Here is a 17535-nt window from a genome sequence, read left to right on the forward strand (position 1 = left end):
ATTTGTCTACTTGTTCACTCAATAAATTTGAGTTATAGGCTAGAAGTAGAGTTATGCGCATAGGGCTGCTAAAATTTTCCAATTTAATTCAATTATTGTGAGTTTGACCTAGTTAGCTCAGCTCAAGCAACTAGTTGAGTCAGCTAATGGATAATTGATTAGTAGAATTGTTGGTAAATCAATGATATCTCAGTGAAACTAATCAATTAACTAAAATTATCCTAGACATGCATGGAATTCGAATTTTCAAATTGAAGTGGAGGAAAAGGCACATTTTAATTATTAATTGTATATTAGTTGAGTATACATGTTCGGTACTGAGGCACACAATCAATTAACTGGGATTTTCATAATGAAATGGTGAATCCTCCTATTATTTAGGGAATAATTTCCTCAGGAACTGTGTAAGAAAATAGGAGAAATGTGGGGCCTTGAATTGACTAATTGTCATCAAGCGCAGGACAATTAGTAGAGGAACATGTTTATACTACAGGGTGTTCTTTAGAATTGAAGCAAGACATTGTAATAGTTTCTCTTTCTCATACAATTAATGAAAAGAAGTGGAAGGGTTTTTCCCTACGGTGTTTCCCTATAAATATTTTTGTTCTTTCGTTCTTTTGAAGTTTTCATGCCATTGCATGTGTTTCTAAATTCTGATTTCCACTTCACAGAATAGTAAAGAAAATTTGTAATCTCTTGTTTTCAGTTTGAATACAATGGTAGTAGTAAATTTATATTAATTTATAAACTCTTAGGGTGTTGTAGGGTACCAATATCTTAGCGATGGGTGACTAGAAATGTTCCCAACACTTCATGTTCTGCCTAGACCACTCTCTTGGTTAAGGCTTGTCACCCAAAATAAAACAACGTTTGGCCAATTGTACAAACCCTTCCCTTACCTAAGATTTGATCATTGAGGTCGATGGATTATGGTCGGTGTCTATACACACAACACGGTTCCACTAGGGCATGGTTTCAACAACACCGATTAGGTGTTGGACCTACGAGCATGTCAACAAAGTCATGTTATCCCACTTACTTTCGACCCGGAAAATATAGAATATATGGACTAAAAGAAACCTAGGATAGGTTCATAAAGAAAAAATACAACTACTCTACACCCACCCTCTTGTAGTTTTAAAGCGACTCATAGACGAAATCTTGATACCTAAATTCTTAGTTTTGACATTATATCTAGCGTAGGGTTTGGTTAAACTAACTATACCCATGAATTGGCAAGTAAATTTACTGAATATGAACACATAATTGCACATTCACCATCCACATAATAGTGAATAACATATTCTAGGCACACTTTAAAATTCATGTGCATACATGACACCGTTCTAATCATGAAGATACGATGAGAATCAAAACCAAAACATTCTTTTACATTTAGAAACATACAAGATCTTGCAACATTTATAATATAACAAGGTTCATCACACTCCATAAGAAAATACACATAAGGAATGTACACTAATCTGTGTGTTTAATGATAACTGAAAAATAAAGGAAGGACTTCAACTTTCCACGAAATTATAAGCGAGCCACATTGCAATCTTTCTTACAGTTGATTAACCTCAGCTAGATCTAAATTCTGAGGGGATGCATATTAAGGGAAATTAAAGTTCGAGGCTTAATCACATAATGAGGAGAAGTAGTCCAATTTTTAGTTATTTCATCAACTTCTTTGCAATAGTAAGTAGGGAAATGACTGAATCGCCAAACGCAGTGACATACATGTCGTCTCAAATCATACTAGCAGAGATCGAGAGGACAAAAGTGGAATTAATGTCTAGGAAAAGTTTTTGCATTCTTCAATGTCGGTTATCCCCACAAAATGAAGAACCAACAAATCATTGTCTTTATATAAGGAAACGTGAATGGTAAGTGAAATAACAACTTTGATATAGGAGCCCCAAGAGTTAGCTCAATCGGTCAAATCAAGTGCCTCGCCAATGGGAGGTCACAGGGTCCAATCCCGAAAGCTCTTGGGGTTAGGTCAGTAAATAGGCCGAGGGGTGTTGATGCCCTTCGGGTGGCGTCCACTCAGTGTTTAAAACCCTAGACATAGCGGCTACCCACTGACCCGGGTATCCGTGAACCAGTAAGTGAAAAAAAAAAAAAACAACTTTGATATAGGCACGGGAGAGTAGTAGCTTACAAGCTCGTAGACTTAGGGCACATTTTCAAAGTCAATTTTAGAGTTGTTAGATAATGTTGTGTTAAATTGATATGTATTTGTATTAATTGTTAATTGTCTTAAATGGATTTCGTCTAAAGTGGTCATTGTCTTAAATATAAAGTTTTGTCTTAAACTTTTTTTGTCTTAAATATAATGTTTTGTGTTAAAAATATTTTTGTCTCAAATTGTTTTTGCCTAAATATAAGGTTTCATCTTAAAATATTTTGTCTTATAATGTTTTGTCTTAAAATATTGATTTTGTCTTAAATATAAAGTTTTGTATTAAAATCATTTTGTCTTAAACTGTTTTTGTCTTAAATATAATGTTTTGTCTGAAAAAAAATTGTCTAAAATTATTTTTATCTTAAATATAAATTTTTGTCTTAAATAAAGAGTTTTGTGTTAAAATATTTGTTTCAAAATAATTTTTGTCTTAAATTTAATATTTAAGAAAATTCAATTGATATTAAATTTTAATGTAAAATAACTAAAATAAAAAGTGACCTTTTAAGACAAAGTATTTCTTTTGTCTTAAATTGGCGTTGGTGTAGTAGTGATTTTCTCAATGGTTTTCTTCTCTTTGTTTGGAATAATGGAGATATCCACTACTCTGTTGCATGGTGATGTTCAGGTCTACCTCTGCTTCTCCCTCTCCCTCCCATGTTTCCACTTCTATATCCTCGGCCTTTGCCTCACTTGTTTCTGCGTGTATATCCTCATCATGATGTTCAGATCTACCTCTCCTTCGACCTTTGCTCGCTTCTTTCTACTTCTATATCCTCGGCCTCTCCCTCACTTGTTTTTGCCTCTATATCGTCTCCCTCTACCTCTGCTAAAAGAAAGTTGTGCTTTGAAAGCTTGTTCCATAGAGTCTTCTACCAAGTTGAGTCTTGTTTAGTGTGCTAGAAGTGATCGATTCAATTGTTCTATTTAGAAAATTGTAAAATATTTGGAATCAAGAATGGCTGTTACAATATTAAAGTCATCTATCACTTAAAGCGACTTGACTTCTTACTCAACACTCAAACACTCAATCAATAAGCTCAATCAATGAGTTAACTAACTCTCTATGTTTAGCCAACTCCTCATGAAAGAGTAGTTAGCTTATTTTAACAATTTCAAATATTTTATGAAATCTGCTAGTCCTAAATGATTACCAATACCTTCCAACATTTCATAGATCCAAAACCTTACAAGAGTACCCAAAAATTCATTTTTATTTTGGTTGAAGCATTCTTCCCACTGGGGTTTCAATATTTCATGGATTCAAAACCCTTAAGCCAGTACACAAAAATTCCCTTTTATTTGGGTTGAAGCATTCTTCCCAATGGCTTTTATGTATATACCTGCATTGTTATAAAAATAAGTACCACTTTCAAAAAGGCTAACTCTATCTTCCAAAATAGAGAAGATTACATTAAAAAAAAACCTTTTTACTCTATTTCTCCTTTCTGCTGCCATTTTTGTAAGATCGACCTTTCCAATTCCCTTTCCATTACCCGGCCTCTAATAATTTTGGAGATTAACGTATGATCCTTCATCCTCTTAGGATAGTCTTCGAGACGTTTAGGAGAAATGAAAAAAATTTGGATTTTGAGGGGCTGTAGGAAAACATTTGCCCAGGAGATTCGCAGATTTGCTTACTATTTCGTTCTTTACCCGGGTAGGTCTGACTGAGAAACACCACTGCCTGTCTTATCTTCTTTAATTGAACCTGAGTCAATTTTCTTGCCACCACATTTGTGGACGAGCGGATTGGAAGCAGGGGTGTCGAATCCCTTTGCGGAAGGCTCATCCTTAAACTAAAAGGAGAGAAACGAGACAACTGAAAAAAACCCTAAGAAAGAGAAAAACCACAGCGACCATTGTCCTGGGAACTTGGTTTGAACTTTATCCTATCAACAAATAATATGATAATATAAATGTAAATAAAGAATTTAATAAAACTTAAAACGTTCATTTTACCAAAAATTGAAATGTATGTTATCTGTTGTTGTTCTCCCGTCTCTACTCCTATAGTTTCATCAGTCTTCAAGTTTCTTTTCCTGTTGCATCGCACAACTTGCCTATGGGAATCGCATCATTCAATTTGATACATTGTTTGATCGCAGCTATCATACTTTAATCCATTTCTAAATTCTAACACCATAACCGATATCCAGAGGATTTGTCGTGTAGTCGAGTATCTTTTCCTGGATCTGTTACAAAACCCTCGAAAAGGAGGACATTTTACAAGCAGCGGTATGAACTGTGTTGTTGTAACAGCAAATGACCCCGACTGAGAAGACGGGTAGTCCTACTTCTTCAGAAAGACTGAACAATATGAACGCAGTCTATCTGAGTATTTATTCTCGTTGCTAAAATTTCTACGAAGCTTATGAATTTTTGAGATGAAAAGACTGATACCGATTAGATCCAGTCACATACAAGATGAAGGTCATTCCCAGGCACTGACGCAAACAACTTTCTAAGAACGGTGCTCTCCATAGTGGTTAATAATGGATTTGAAGGATTTGTTATGAAAAGGCCCTTCACTTGTATGTTTCAAGGCCGGGCGTGTTGGTAGGCAGTTTCAGTACAGGTACGGTTATCTGAAAAGTCCTTATAACTGTTACAGTGACAGTTACGAGCTTCTATCCTCTACGCCATTTTAAATCTCAGCAGAAACTGCAACAACAAAGAATTTATTCAGTTTCATTCGCAACACATACAGGTTAACTAGATATTATATTATGAAGAGCTGATACAACATCCATCGCTACTCTTCCAGTTGAGATTTAATATTTACTTCGCAGCAGCCATTCATGCTATCGAAAAATGACTCTCACTTTACCAAAACCAAGGTTAGTAGAAAGCCTCTAACGGATTCGCGAGATAGATTATCAACAATTCTATCGGATATACGCTCTAATAATTCTATCGGTTCTACGCATCGATTCTTTCTCCTTGATTTTGCGACAAATTTACTTTAATTGTCGTAAGTTAATCTTCGATTAAATTTAGTGAAACAAACCATTTTCCGAATATTAATATTTAAATTTAAATATATAAAATATTAGTATTTAAATGCATTCAGAATTACAAGTATATTCTTCATCATATAAGTTGATTTAAAATGCGAAAAAATCTTGAGCGATATTGTTTCATCATACATAAATTATGCATCATGAGGCAATTTCTGCGAAATTCTTATCTTATCTGTAAACATAAATATGATTAGTTGGTTACCAGGTTACCATATGCTCTATTGAGAAAACTTGTTTTTTTTTTTTTAATTATTCTAATTATTCAAAATTATTCAATTTTTTTTTTTAATTAATCAAAATGCTAATGAGGATATGATACATCTTTCTTATTAGATATTTGTGAATTAATGTTTTTTAATAAATAGTTTAATTTTATAATTAACGTATTTTCTCAATTTTTTCAATTTACCATTTTAAATTATAATTTATTCACCATTATGATTTTATTTTTATCTTACATAATTATAAATTTGAGACGCCGCTTAGTGATTACCAAATATCAAATCAAGGAGAAGTAAAATGCCTATAGACGGTCGAGGTAATAGGAAAATAAGTAAAATACTTTTCTATTGTATTAATTAGTATAGATTTATGTTAAACACCCATTTAATATAATTAGAGCTAAAAACTTATATATATATTTAGAGTTTAAAATACAATGTGTTATTTTTATATATGTTTAAATATATATTTTAATAATAAATATTTAATTTTTTATGGTATATATATAATTTACATTAAAACATTTTAAATAATATGTAGATCTAGTTTAAAATGGGTTTTTATTATTAATATATTTTTATTTATTTGTCAATATTAAGTTCTATTAAAATATTTTATTGATAACCTATATTGAATACTTTTTTATCTCCAATATTAGAATATTTTATTTTAATATTTTTTTCATATATAGACATAAATTAGCTAAGATACATATTCAAGTAGTTTATTTGAGTCTCTTGTTTAAATATTTTAGAAAAATATAAGATTTAAACATTTTATATACATACTTTTTTTAACTTGTAATTACTTTATAAAATGTTTTTCTATTTTTCTATTTTATAATTTTTTCTATTATAGCTTACGATATTTTTCTATTTACAACATAATTTTTATTTTTATTTGAAAGAGGAAGATGTCAACTGAACTCACTCATAGACAAACTTACACGATACCTCATATTGAGATGTAGAGTGAGTATTTTTATTGAATAAATAAACTATCCAATATTAGATCTTAATTAAATTTTAAAGTAAATGTGGAAATATTATTAATGTTAATATTAAACTAATAATGTAATAAATTATTACTAATATTAATATTACTGAATAGATAAATAATATTAACATTAATAGTCATAATTACTATTTATATTTTTAATATTAATAATAATACAATTAATATTGTTGGATCTAAGGCTTTTGTGATCCATAATGTATATATCAGCCTTTTGGATTAATCACATCGTTGAGATTGGGTCAAAGTTTTCGAAGCACCTAAGGTGAGAAATGAGTAGAGCTTAGAGAATAAATAGAAAGGATGCATCACTACTAAGAGTTAGCCTTCAGAAATTCGGTGTCAGTAATTTGTTAAATTGCTTAATTATTTTAATTGTTATGTAATAAATAAATATTATGTTTCAATATTATAATTTGATAATATAAATTTAGTTGGAAATAGCTTTTGTTTGATAAATAAATATTATTAACCTACAAAATAGCTTTTGTGTGAAATAATGATTTTAATATTATATTAAATATTATAATAATATTGTTAGTTAGGATTTCACCCATCATATTAGAAATTAGCTGTTATGAAGAAATCCTAAGTTAAATCATCAATAACCAATTGATTAAATAATGTAATTTATTAATAATTTAATATTATTAGTACGTGTAATAATATTAAATCTAATCAATAACCTGTTGATGGTATTATTATTATTATGATTATAGAGATTTTTTTAGTTTAGAACTATTACTCTATAATTTTAAATAAATATATCAATTTCTATAATAATAAAATATAATTATTTTAATCTATTATTTTAATATCTATAAGGATAAAAATTATATAATTGGAATTTGGTATTCATATTAAAATTATTAATTTACAATTATTATAATATTTTGTATTGAGTTAGGATGCAAAGAATGGTATTCTTATTATTTTAAATCCGATATCTTAATTATTTTGATATTTATAAAAATAAAAGCCCACTAGGCTTTCGATTGGCAGTGAATGGGTGCACTGTTATGGGCTTTGGATTGAGGGTGAATTGTTATGGGCTTTGGATTGAGGGTGAATCGGTGCACTATTATGATACTCCTTGCGATTGGATTGATGTTGAATGGGTGCACTATTAAGGCACTTCTTGCGATAGGTCACTTGTTCAAATCCCGAGTGGGTTCTTACCTACCAAAAAAAAGATATTTATAAAAATAAAAATTGTATATGGAAGGAGGAAATCTACACTACCAAATAAAGAAAAATAATACTAGATCAAGGGGGATAAAGAAAAAAGGTGAGAAGGGAGACCCAAAACGAAGGGAAAGGAGAGAGGAGAGGGAAGGGAAGAAGGGTCAAGAGGAGAGCACTGAAATCCAGCTTTTACTTAATTTCCAACCATCATCCCTATTGAGGTTTTCGGCATGCCTCTCTATTTCAATTGCCTCTCTGAGTTTCCTATGATGGAAATGGTCAACCCTAGCGAGACTTTGGATACTTCAATATAGACATGGTTTTTCGATTTCACATAATGCTCAACAAGGGCTAATATGTGAGAGTGATGTGTTTATTGTCACCTACATGCTCACCTATTTTGTGTTTAATAGACCTACATGTTTGGTATCCCGTACATTGGAGAGATGGGTAGGTCTATTAAACAGAGAATCAATGACCATGCACGCGACATTAGACACAATCGCTCTCACACAACAACCTTTGCCGAGCCTTTTACTTAATTTCCAACCATCATCCCTATTGAGCTTTTTGGCATACCTCTCTATTTCAATTGCCCCTTTGAGTTTCCTATGGTGGAAATGGTCAACCCTAGTGAGACTTTGGATACTTCAATGTAGACATGGTTTTTCGATTTCACATAATGCTCGACAAGGGATGATGTGCGAGAGTGATTTTGTTTATTGTCACCTGCATGCACACCGATTCTGTGTTTAATAGACCTACATTTCTGGTATCCCCTACATTGGAGAGACCGGTAGGTCTATTAAACAGAGAATTAGTGACCATGCACGTGACATTAGACACAATTTCTCTTGCACAACATCCCTTGTCGAGCATTCTATGAAACCGAAACACCATGTCTACATTGAAGAATACAAAGTCATCGCTAGAGTTGAATAATTCCATCACAGGAAACTCAAAGAAGAAATCGAAATAGAGAGGCATGCCGAAAACCTCAATAGAGATAATGACTTGAAATTAAGTAAAAACTGGATTCAAGCTCTCTCCTCTTCACCCTTCTACCCTTCCCTCTCCTCTCCCCTTTCCATTCATGCAGGGTCTCCCTTCTTGCCTTTTGGCTTTATCCTCGTAGATCGAGTATTATTTTTCTTTGTTTGGTAGTGTAGTTTTCCTCCTTCCATATACAATTTTTATCTTTATAAATATCAAAATAATTAATATATGGAATTTAAAATAATAAGAATAGGATTCTTTGAATTATAACTCAATACAAAATATTATAATAATAATTCTAAATTAATAATTTTAATATGAATACCATCATTACATTATTTAGCAAATTACCAAATTCCAATTATAGTCTTTTTATCCTTATAGATATTAAAATAATAGATTAAAACAATTATATTTTATTATTATAGAAATTAATATATCTATTTAAAATTATACAATAATAGTTCTAAACTAATCAATCTCTATAATCATAATAATAATAAGAATACCATCAACGCATTATTGATTAGATTTAATATTATTACAAGTATTAATAATATTATATTATTAATAAATTACATTATTTAATCAATTATTTATAGATGATTTAGCTTATGATTTCTTGATAACTTTGACTTTCTAATATTATGGGTCAAACCCTAACTAGTAATATTATTATAATATTTAATATAATATTAAAATTATTAGTCCATCTATAATATCGAGATATAATATTTATTTATGAGACAACAACTATTTTCTTTAAATTTATATTATCAAATTATTATATCGAAACATAATATTTATTTATTACATAACAACTAAATTACTAAACAATTTAACAAATTACCTCACCACTAGCTTCCAATGGCTAACTCTCAGTAGTGATGCATCCTTGCTATTTATTCTCTCAAATCTACTGATTTCACACATTGTCTTGAAGATGAACCACCTTAACTCATTCGAAACATCGACCCAATCTCAACCGTGTGATTAATCCAAAAGACTAATATATAGTATTAATATTAATAACAAGATAAATATTAACCATAATAATGTAATAAATTATTACTAATATTAATATTACTAAGTAGATAAATAATATTAAAGTTAACATTCATAATTACTATTTACATTTTTAATATTAATAATAGTACTATTAATATTAATAATTTAAGTATAATAATATAAATATTAATCATAATGACATTGAAAAACTAACATTAATATTAATACTAAAAGTTATATTATTATTAACCTCATTAAATCATTATCAATGTGAAATTAATAAATTTGGTTAATATACATTAACTCTAGCCATTTCTACCTTTTATACGCCATTTTCATCGTGAAAATGGCACCATCCATCTATTTAAACAATAAATTTACTAACATGGTTGTATAGTTTAATTTTTTCCCACATCTTTGAAACAAATTGTTCTAACTTTTAAGCGATTTACAAAGTAATCTGGTATTCATCAGATTGCAACAAACCTCTTTCCGATTATTTGGATTTGGATGAACTTATTTAGAATTATAATGGTTTTTTTTTATAATATAGGATGAATCAAAATTTGAAAAATTCTTAATACTCTTTTTGGTTCCATCTATCTATTTAAACAATAAATTTACTAACATGGTTGTATAGTTTATTTTTTTCCCACATTTTTGAAACAAATTGTTCTAACTTTTAAGCGATTTACAAAGTAATCTGGTATTCATCAGATTGCAACAAACCTCTTTCCGATTATTTGGATTTGGATGAACTTATTTAGAATTATAATGGGTTTTTTTATAATATAGGATGAATCAAAATTTGAAAAATTCTTAATACTCTTTTTGGTTTACAATCAAATATTGTTTTTCCTTGAAAAATATCTTGTATCATAATAGAAATTTACTTTTTATTAAGATTTCTCTTCAACATTCTTATTGTATTTGTGATAAGAAAAAATATTTGTTTCCTACCAATTTATGGTATTTGGAATCATTTAATCTAATAAATATAATTATAATAATAATTACATAGCTTTATAAAATAATTTTTTCTCTATTTATACAACATATTAAGAATCTACTAAAATGTTTAGCCATGCTTAGAGTTCTACCATAATTTACCATTGGGGAATAGTAGAAGAATATCTATTAAACACACACATGGTAGCAACAGAATATTAAGGATAAGGAGAGTACATCTATTATTTGACAATGATATACATATATAGTATATTCATGTGGCCGTTGGGTTCCACATCCCAAGGTCTTTTGGACTTCCTTAGTCTATTCGGTTTCCACACCAACCCTTAGAGGATTAGATGTCCAACTCCCCCCCCCCCCACCCTTAATCTGAAGGGTTATGTATGAGTCCAGGAAGAGAGCTGTCATACAAAATGTACAAAAATGCATGGCAGCACTAGGCTCAATGTGCTCTTTGAAATGTTGGTATAAAGGGAGGTGGTTTAAGGATGACCACAAACACTGCAATTCTTAGTGTAGTTCCGAGAACTCTTCCAAGTCTGGCATGAAGCTCAAGTCTTATGCTAGAGGAAGTGCTCTTGATGTTTTGAAGAGGGAAACCTTCAACCATGAAAGGGACGTCTCACCCCAAATAAAAGGGAGAACCTCAACATGAAAAGGATGTCTTAACCTGTGGTTTAAGGATGACCAACAACTCTGGAATGCTTAATGTAATTCCTGGAACTCTTCCAAAACTAGCAAGAAGCTGAAATCTTCTTCTAGAGGAAGTGTCCCCAATTCTTTAAAGAGGTATCATCGACTGAAGGCATGCTTAGGGGTATATTTGTCTCTAGCTAGAACTCTGAATCTGCTATGTAAGGTTGTGGCTCAGGCTCGCTTGATGTGGCTTTAAAGCTTGTAGATGACCATCATTTCCTCCCTGTTAGATACAAGGTGAGCAGATGAAGTGATCTTAACTGCAAGACTTTTCAATATTCAAGAATAAATCCTCTTGTATGAGTGAAATATTTTCTTGTTTGTTGAAGCCCATTGCCAAGAAGTTATCCATCCAATATGAATCCTTGTTCTTACAGGAGGTTTGTTTCTGAAGCATTTGTTTGAAGAATGGGTGGTTTTATGACAATGATTACATGGATGAAGATCAAAACAGTGATCTTTCATATGGCCAACTCGGTCACAGTGTTGGCATTTCACAATCTATTTTTGCTATGTAAGAGGAGCATAATCTAGAATAGTTGAAGGTGGATTGTCATGAAGGAATCCAACACTCTGAAATTGGATGGGCTTTGAGTAATATGGAATATGAAAGGACACGTCCTTGTCATATTCAAGACCAGTTTTGTGCTTGTTGTGGGAAAGCTCTTCCCAAAGTCTGATGACCGACTTGGGAAGTGCAGACCAAATTTTTGCCTCTGCATGTACAACTACTGCTTCATTGGGTACTAAATCTAGATGAACTTCAACAATATTGGCTTGCTTCTGATGGGATTTTATCTCAATTTTTTGAATAGAATGATGCTTATGATGTTGTAGCTTTCTCTTAAGCTGCAAAAACTCAATATTCTCTTGTGGACTTTACAGACACATTTTAATATTGAAAAGAAAGGTTTTGTTGATCATAACCATCTCATCAATAGTGGAATGTATTAAATTATTCAGTAGTTTCAATACATGATCCATGCGATCCATTTCAAACCAATATAATCACAAAAATGATGTTATCTTCAACTAGAAATTGACCTATAAAATGATAAATAGTTGTAACTATTATATGAGTAACAAGATACCAATACCACCAAGTCAATGAAGCAGATAGCCCAATACCAATTTCAACACAGAAAATGACTTGCTACTTCAATGCACTTACTTCTCAAACTACTCACAGTATGAAAAAGAAGAGCCAATATTCGACTTTCTTTACAAATGAAATTTATCTGATAGTTCTAGAGACTACTTAAAAAACATCTTTTCATTCAAGATTCACAAATGAAATCATATATATAACTTACTATCCACAAAGCTGACACACACCAAATCCAACATTGATAATGTGAGTAATAGCATCTGTAATAGACCGAGTCTTGGCACGCAATCTCGTTAGCTCATCAAAGCTATCCCTGGTTGAAAGAGTAGCATTCACTGCATTAGAAAATTAACATGGTTCTAATATCAGGAAAAATTATATTTGGAGAAGAAAAAGCTTGAAGTCGTTGGTACAAGCCACTCTTCACTTGGAAAACAATTCAAGTCCAGCCACTTGATAATACAACAACTACTCACAACTTAGTGATGACAGATCCAACAACTTAATGTACTCACTGTTCACAAATTTCACACTCCAAATAGGAACATGGGCAGTCCATCATTCATACATCCACAGGTTCAATGTTAACACACTGCATCTCCACAACATTTAACCATTCTTGAACAAAAGCAACAACAATTTATTCACATGCACTCTGCCCAACAACTATTTCTTCATGACACAATAATGATTTCTCAAATTCTGTAAGCCTCAACTGGCATATTCAACTTTTCTTGTACAAATTTAGGAAAATTAAATAATAGCACCATTACATCACTAGAAAATGCTACTCACAGAACAGTCATCGTGGACATGCCAAATAGTTTCACCGAGAAGGTTTGTAACAGACAAAATTGTCAATTGAGGAAAGTAGTTCTCCTCTTTAACAGGTACCGTATTTGTGATAATAACCTCCTGGAAAAGACCTCCAAACAACCTTTAAAGTGTAGGAGGACTAAAAACAGCATGTGTGTAGCATGCATAGACTTCTCTGGCACCCTCTTCATGTAAAAATGTGACTCCATTTGTAATTGTCCCAATAGTATCAATCATGTCATCAACCATGACAACAACTTTCCCTTTCACATCACCAATCAAATTCATAACCTTAGAAACATTGTGGCCTTGACGCCTTTTATCTACAATAGCTAGAGGAGCATCAGATAGTTTCTTTTGGCAAAAGCATGAGCACATTTTGGAAAAGGCACGAGCATGGGTAACACCACCAACATCAAGTGATACAACCACAAAATCGAAGATCGCAATGGAGATTGAAGTCTGTAGTGGAGAGCAGTGACAGACGATTGCTTGCAAAATATAGGCAATTGATTTGAAACAAGATCTTACTCTGTACTTGTTTGATGAAGTTGCTTTCAATTTCAATGGTGGGAAGGACTATGATTTTTCTGCATCTTCTACGGGCAGGATATGGTTCTGGTGAATTTTAATCATTTGTGACATAGACAATTCACTTTTGCTTCAAAGAGTTCCATAAATGAAACAAGCTCGGAAATAACAAAATCAAAGCCGCCTGAATCTGATCCACGCATTAAAATCTAAGATCTTATATTTTCTAAAAGTTTTTCTTGACAGATGGGAATAGGAACCCGATGCCAGTGACTACTGGAAATACTGTTATATACTCGAAATTTGCTGGTAATGAATTTAAAAATGGTGATGGATCTGAATACGTAATATTGAGGGTGTCAGATCCTTTGATGCCAGTTGTAGTGACTGCTAGAAATACTGTTGTATACTCAAAATTCGCTAGTAATGAATTTAAAAGTGGTGATGGATCTGAATAAGAATCATTGAGGGTATTAGATCCTCTAATACCAGCGACGTAAAGTTTGGCACACAAAGAGGATTTTTTTTAACGACAATTTCAAGGAGTTCTAAAGAAGTTCTCTTGGAGTTGAAGAGTAATTACAGAAAACCAAGCTTTGTTGTGAAGATGATATATATAGCACAATCGATTGACGAATTCTCATAGATAATAATTCTGAGCAGAAGAGACCAGCTTTATGTTTCTCAACATCTTTTTGGCAGAGAAAGGAAAAATTTAATGTCGAAATGGATATCTTAGGATGATAGATAAGGCATATGAGTGTTTCAAGCAAAAAGGTACATAGAGGAGAGGCAACAGATCTTTGATAGACAGTAAATTAATGGAGCATTAGGGATAGTGGGCAGAAATGTGATGTAACACATAGGTTGACAAGAGGGAAAATGGGTCAGGTTTCAAACCAGAGGAGCACCTAAGTGGAGCATATTAACATCATTTCTATAGCTGGATGGCTGACCACATAGAGAAATGATAGACAAATTCTGGAAGGAATGCAGTGCTAACAAGTTTTGAAAATGTCTGGGCCTAACCTGTGCTCTGGTACCATGTTAAACACACACATGGCAGCAAAAGAATATTACAGATAAGTAGGAGAGTACATCTATTATTTGATAATGATATACATTTATAGTACATTCGTGTGACCGTTGGGTTCCACATCCCAAGGTCTCTTGGACTTCCTTAGTCTATTCGGCTTCCACACAAACCCTTAGAGGATTAGGTGTCCAACAATATCCTACTGAATCTATCCAAATCATGAAGAACCTGATTAGAGTTGGACAACAGAAATAATAACTTTATATATCACAATATTTCAAAAGTTTGAAGAAAGTTTCTTATATGATTATACAAATTAGTACCAGGACCTAATATTTTAATAAACACCATCTTTCCAATCACAAATCTAAAATCTGGGTAGAAATTTTAGATATGAATAGTGTTCATTCATGTTTGAAGGTGTATTCATGGTGGAATGGTACTCTTGAGTGTTTTTTCAAAATTCAAATTAATACAGATCATAAAAAAGTGGATCATAATTCTCATCAACAAGATATCAAACTTGTATATCATTAGATTCCAACAGCTGGAGTGGAGTTCGCAAAAAGATTGGATATATTTGGAAGGGAACCACAAAATCTTCTTGTAAATATCTTTCCTCTTTTCATGTCTATGTTATTATTCTTATCAATTTAAAATTCTAATCAATTTCTTTTATGACACTCATCAATATTGGTAAAAATACACAAGAACAATGTTTTCCCACACATTTAGTCTATATCATAGAGTTTTGCGCATGCTAAAATTTTTGTCCAAACTTTATAGGTTTATAGAAGGAACATCTACATGTTTGATACACAATTACATACAACCTTTCAATGTTCTCAAATATGGTAGAAGAAATCCTTCTGTAGATATAGAAGGCCACGCCTCCCATGGACCCAAAGTTATGGACAACGTTTTAATATGAGGGACATTTTAGAATAGGGAAAAAGCACTTAGGTATTTTTTAATATGCAAGATCATGGATAATCGAATAAGTACATGTGTCTACTTAATATTTTTGTAAAATTGTTATAAGTTTTTTTATTAGTAAAAATATTTCTTTTCTAAAATATTATTTTATCATATTTTAACACCATATAATTTTATAACAAACCCTCTACAATTATTTAAATATGTCAATAATATTGTTCTCATGTATTTAGCGATCTAATAGAATTTAAAAAAAAAATGATTGATTCATAATTAAGTAAAACTTTTAATAGTATAATTTCACCATACATCAGGTTTTGATCATGGTACTACTTGAGCAGGCATAATGGTTAAGAATATATGTTTTCTCATGAGATCAAAAGTTTCAATCTAGAGGGGGATACGGTAAGACACCTCCATAAGCCGTATGAGTGAAATTGTGACATAGAGAGGGGTCCCTTGTCCCAGAAATATGGTTGTCTAAATTAAAATCCTATAAAATTGGTTGCGATCTTAAAATTAGGTTGTTATTACTATAACATAGATTTTACTAATCCATAAAAGTTTTATGACACTATTATCAACTTTTCTAACAAAAGAAATGATTTTTTCGTTGTAAGGTTATTTGTATACCCTTAGGAAATTGTGTAAAGATAACATCAATTAAATGGAATCCTTTGCGAAGATTCTATGGTATTATAACATCATAATATAATCTTGTATAAAATAGTCATTTTTTCAATTACAAACTTAGTGAGAAACTAATAAAAATGTCAAGCTCAATGTTCTACCATTATGCAATGTACATGGATGATTAAACAATTATGTTAGGTGTTTTTCCCAATTCATAATGGACTCATATCATTAAATATTTGATTAGAGCTTTATATTGATAATAATATTTCCAATTGTTCTAGTAAGTAGGGACTTTAGAACATAGTAGAACTTTGCTCATGTTCTGAATTTCTCTCAAAACCTTATAATATTTGTGACTAGAAACAAAGTTTTTATATGGGAGTATTTTAAGACCTTTTTTAGTTGTAAAATATTATAGAAATTGTTCCTATAATAATTTTACTAATATAAGAAGTAAATGTTGCCATTAATTCAAAAATCTTGTTGAATTTTTAATGATTTGGTTATGCCCGTGATTATAAAACCTATAATGTCACAATGTAAGGATATTGGATCATCATAAAGCTCTACTCATTATTTAAAATTCTTCTGAGTTATTATTAATTTAATGAGTAGAGAAAGACATTATTTACCCTATGATTAGCATAAAACACTACAGAGTTGTCTAATCTTGTAGAAAACTTCCTTCTAATTGTCATAATAATTAAATGAAACCATAAGTCTATAGTATAATATTCTATAGAATATATCCCTATAATTTCACAAATCTAACAACTAAATAAAACTATACAGAAACTTTTCTAAATAGAGATATATAAGGTTGGTGTTCCCATTAAAAAATTTTATGATTTAAATTTATTTTAAATACAGAAGAAACACTAAGGATTTTGTTTCACGATGCATAGAACTTGAATCATGTTATAATATCATTCATTCTTGAAACCTCTCTTAGATTCCTATTAAATTGCAATTTGAAAAATAATTGTTCAATACAAAATTATACCATGGGAATCCTGGATATTGAATATTGTGTAAATATTCCTCTAATATCGAAGATATTTAGATGGTTCTATATGGTTGATATACTCTTCTAACAAAAAAATCACTTTTCAATTCAAAAAACTAATGAGAAACTAATAGAGAATTTTAGTGATGAACAAATTTCTAC

The 17535-nt window shown here is 31.1% G+C and overlaps 1 pseudogene; it reads right to left on the minus strand.

Moving 5' to 3' along the window:
* Positions 1-13136: 13136 nt before the first annotated feature.
* Positions 13137-13962, minus strand: LOC149251633 (ribose-phosphate pyrophosphokinase 1 pseudogene; annotated as a pseudogene).
* Positions 13963-17535: the final 3573 nt, after the last annotated feature.

This window comes from Pinus tabuliformis, chromosome 7 (genome assembly GCF_031772625.1).
Source record: "Pinus tabuliformis cultivar Carrire ecotype Pingquan chromosome 7, CPIR1, whole genome shotgun sequence".
NCBI lineage: Eukaryota > Viridiplantae > Streptophyta > Pinopsida > Pinales > Pinaceae > Pinus > Pinus tabuliformis.